Source organism: Cervus elaphus, chromosome 2, assembly GCF_910594005.1.
Source record: "Cervus elaphus chromosome 2, mCerEla1.1, whole genome shotgun sequence".
Lineage (NCBI taxonomy): Eukaryota > Metazoa > Chordata > Mammalia > Artiodactyla > Cervidae > Cervus > Cervus elaphus.
The window spans coordinates 2685358-2689807 of NC_057816.1; the positions used below are offsets into that span (position 1 = coordinate 2685358).

At 44.4% G+C, this 4450-nt stretch overlaps 1 pseudogene; it reads left to right on the forward strand.

The window, feature by feature from the left end:
• The first annotated feature begins 2392 nt into the window (after positions 1-2392).
• Positions 2393-2991, forward strand: LOC122704543 (annotated as a pseudogene).
• The last annotated feature ends 1459 nt before the right edge of the window (positions 2992-4450 follow it).

Sequence of the window (4450 nt, forward strand, 5' to 3'; positions counted from 1 at the left end):
GCTACTAAGCATATGGGGTTTCCCTTGCATGTTACTTGTTGATTCTCCCTTGCTGCTTTTAATATTCTTTCTTTGTGTTTAGTCTTTGTGAGTTTGATTAGTATGTGCCTTGGTGAGTTTCTCCTTGGGTTTATCCTGTATGGGACTCTTTGTGCCTCTTGGACTTGATTGACTGTTTCCTTTTCCATGTTGGGGAAATTTTCAGCTATAATCTCTTCAAAAATTTTCTCATGCCCTTTCCTTTTCTCTTCTTCTTCTGGGACCCCTATAATTCGAATGTTGGTGCATTTGATATTGTCTCAGAGGTCTCTGAGACTATCTTCAGTTCTTTTTATTCTTTTTCCTTTGTTCTGCTCTTTAGAAGTTATTTCCACCATCTTATCTTCCAGCTCACAGATTCATTCTTCTGCTTCAGATATTCTGCTATTGATTCCTTCTAGAGTATTTTTAATTTCAGTAATTGTATTGTTTGTCTATATATGTTTATTCTTTAATTCTTCTAGATCTTTGTTAATTGATTCCTGCCTTTTTCTCCATTTTGTTTTCAAGGGTTTTTTTTTTTTTCCAAATCATCTTTATTATCATTATTCTGAATTCTTTCTCAGTTAGTTTGCCGATTTCCTCTTCATTTATTTGGACTTCTGTCTTTCTAGTTTGTTCCTTCATTTGTGTAGTATTTCTCTGCCTTTTCATTATTTTTTTAACTTATTGTGTTTGAGGTCTGCTTGTGCCAGGCTTCAAGGTTGAATTCTCTCTTCCTTTTGGTTCCTGCCCTCCTAAAGTTGGTCCAGTGGTTTGTGTAAGCTTTGTATAGGATGAGATTTGTGCTGAGTTGTTTTTTTTTTCGGTCTGTTTGTTTTTCCTCTGATGGGCAAGGCTGAGTGAGGTGGTATCCTGTCTGCTGACGATTGGGTTTGTATTTTTGTTTGCTTGTTGTTTAGATGGGACGTCCTGCACAGGGTGCTCCTGGTGATTGGGTGATGGCAGGTCTTGTATTCAAGTGGTTTCCTTTGTATGAGTTCTCTCTATTTGATACGCCCCAGGGTTAGTTCTCTGGTAGTCTAGGGTCTTGGAGTCAGTTCTTCCACTCAAAGGCTCAGGGCTTGATCTCTGGGGCCAGGGTGGGAGCTGGGCGGCGGCTCTCAGCTGGAGCCTGTGTCTTCTAGCTGGACAGACTTGGAAGAGGTCACCACGCAGCAGTTGCCAAATGCAAGAGACAGGGTTTGAACTTGGGTCTGTCCAGCATCAAATCCCATGTTCTCTTCCTTTGTGGGGCTTCCCAGGTGTCTCAGTAGGAGACCCCGCCAGCGCAGTGTAGACGGGGACAGGCGTCTCTTCCAGCTTCCCTTCCACCAGTTAACTAATCCAGGGACACCATGCCTTCAACCTGTGGACTCGGAGTGCATGTATGATTTTGAGTTATAGTTTGTCTGGATACATGCCCAGGAATGGGATTGCTGGATCATATGACAACTCTATTTTTAGTTTTTTAAGGAATCTCCATGTGGTTTTACACTGGAGAAGGAAATGGCAACCCACTTCAGTATTCTTGCTTGGAAAATCCCATGGACAGAGGAGCCTGGCAGGTTACAGTCAGTGCAGCTGAGAAAGAGTTGGGCATGACTTAGGGAATAAACAATGCAGTTTTCCATAGGAGCTGCACCAGTTTACATTCCCACCAACAGTGTAAGAGGGTTCCCTTTTCTCCACACCCTCTCCAGCATTTATTATTCGTGGACTTTTTAATGACAGCCATTCTCACAGGCGTGAGGTGTTAGAAGGGAGGTGTGTGAGCTGTGCCCTTGCCTCCTTGCTCAAGGATCGATATGATCGTTCTCTGCTGAGTCTCCCAGTTTGGTCCTGCATCGCAGTCCTGACCCGCAGAGCCTTCTCCCTGACTGGCATGGACCAGCTGTGGCTTCTCAGCTCCATTGCCCATCTGCAGTCGCCAGCCTGACTCACACATCACAGTGAACAGCCCCTCCCCAGCTGCGGGGGACGCAGCGCCCTCCGGTCTCTGCATCCTGGACGGGTTCATTTGCTGCCCGGGGAAGCTTGGATGTTAGTCTTGAAACCGTCGTGGAGGAGATTCCTTCCTCCCTGCTCCTGCCTCTCCCACTCATGTGTTACTGTTCTCTCTTCCGCCTGTAACATTGTGTGGATGTCACTGTGCTATAGGATATGATGTCATGGGAAAGAAACGGGAGGCTCGTGACTTCCCCTTTCTGCGGTCACTCCTTCAAGAGATGTAGGATCTTGTTGTGATTAGATCTGATTTATAGCAAAAGAAGATTTTTTTGTTTGAAATTATGATTCCTTTTCTCCATTTTCTTAGGGGATTAAGAATTAGAGACAGCCTTTTCCGGTAAGCGGCCTGAGCTGACCCTTAAACATGGTGCGCTATTCACTCGACCCATAAAACCCCACAAGGTCATGCAAATCAAGAGGTTCAAATCTTCGTGTTCACTTTAAGAACACTCGTGAAACTGCCCAGGCCTTAAAGGGCATGCATATCAGAAAAGCCACCAAGTATCTGAGAGATGTCACTTTAAAGAAGCAATGTGCGCCATTCTGTCGTCACAATGGTGGAGTTGGTAGGTGTGCACAGGCCAAACAGTGGGGCTGGACGCAGGGTTGGTGGCCCAAAAAGAGTGCTGAATTTTTACTACACATGCTCAAAAATGCAGAGAGTAATGCTGAACTTAAGGGCTTAGATGTAGATTCTCTGGTCATTGAGCACATCCAAGTGAACAAAGCCCCCAAGATGCAGCGCAGGACTTACAGAGCTCACCCCCTACATGAGCTCTCCCTGCCACATTGAGATGATCCTTACTGAAAAAGAACAGATTGTTCCTAAACCAGAAGAGGAGGTTGCACAGAAGATAAAGATATCCCAGAAGAAACTGAAGAAACAAAAACTTATGGCCCGAGAATAAATGCTGCAGAAAATAAATGCAAATAAAAGTAAAAGTGTTGGTTGTCTTAATTAGTCAATGTATTTCAAGTGTTAACCAAAAAAAAAAAAAAAAAAAAGAGAGAGAGAGACAATAGGCAATGGCCATCTTTTTCTCTTTCATATCATAGGGAATTGAGGACAGTATCTTAATTTGGTCCAAAATGTGAGGCATGCTCCAGCTGAAGGCATCTGTGGAAGCTTCTAGTGGTTTCACTTCTTCCTTCTGCATGCAGAAAGCACCTTCTCTGTCACTGTGTGAAACTCACTCAGTCCTGTCTGACTCTTTGCAGCCCCGGGGACTATACAGTCCATGGAGTTCTCCAGGCCAGAATACTGGAGTGGGTAGCTATTCCCTTCTCCAGGGGATTTTCCCAACCTAGGGATCAAACCCAGGTCTCCCGCATTGCAGGCAGATTCTTTACCAGCTGAGCCACCAGGGAAGCCCAGGAAGAAAAAGATTGATACGTTTAAAAAAAAAACACACTCACATTCATAAAAAACCACCAAAGCAACCCATGAAGTCAAACTACAGAGCGGAAGATGAGATTTACAACAGATATAACTAACAGGGGGTGTTAAGGAATCCTGCATATCAATATGGAAAAAGACAATTCAAAAGAAAATAGGCCAAGAAGTACGAGGTTTTCACAGGAAAGGAAACCAAACAGTTCATCAATAGGAAAAGGCACGGCCTCACCAGCAATGTGGTAATTCACAGTCACAAGGGGCATCATTTCACACTTAGATTAAGGGAAAAAAGTCAAGTTCAAGCACTAGTGAAGACACAGGACAATGGAAACTCTACCTGCGGGTGTTTGGAGCAGACCTTTGGAGAGTTTGGTGGTATCTACTGTAGCCTTTTTTTTTTTTTAATACAGTCATGCAGATGATACCACTCTAATGGCAGAAAATTAAGAGGAACTGAAGAGTCTCTTGAGCGTAAAAGAGGAGAGTGAAAAAGCCAGCTGAGAACTCAATATTAAAAAAACTAAGATGTGGCATCTGGCCCCACCACTTCATGGCAAATAGAAGGGGAAAAGTTGGAAGTAGTGACAGATTTCATCTTTGGGGCTCTAAAATCACTGCTGATGGTGACTGCAGCCATGACATTAGAAGACGACTGCTCCTTGGAAGAACAGTTACGACCAGCCTGGACGGTGTATTAAAAAGCAGAGACATTACTTTGCTGACAAAGGTCCGTATAGTCAAAGCCATGGTTTTTCCATCCGTTTCATTCTCCCAGGTGCCTCTTTACTCCTTAGAATCACCTCCCAAAGAAACCACTTCCACTCAAATTCTTGTTTCTCTATTGACTTTCTGGAGGGACCCAGGTTATACACCTTCGACTCAAGTGTGACTTTTCTGGGCCAGGTTGTGGGGACTTGCTCCTGAGGCTGTGTCCAGGAGCTCAGCAAGTCTCTGAAGGGCCTGGAGGATCCTACTTCCCCCTGGACTCAGCGGTGTGAAATTCAGTGTGGAGGGCTTGGCTTTGAG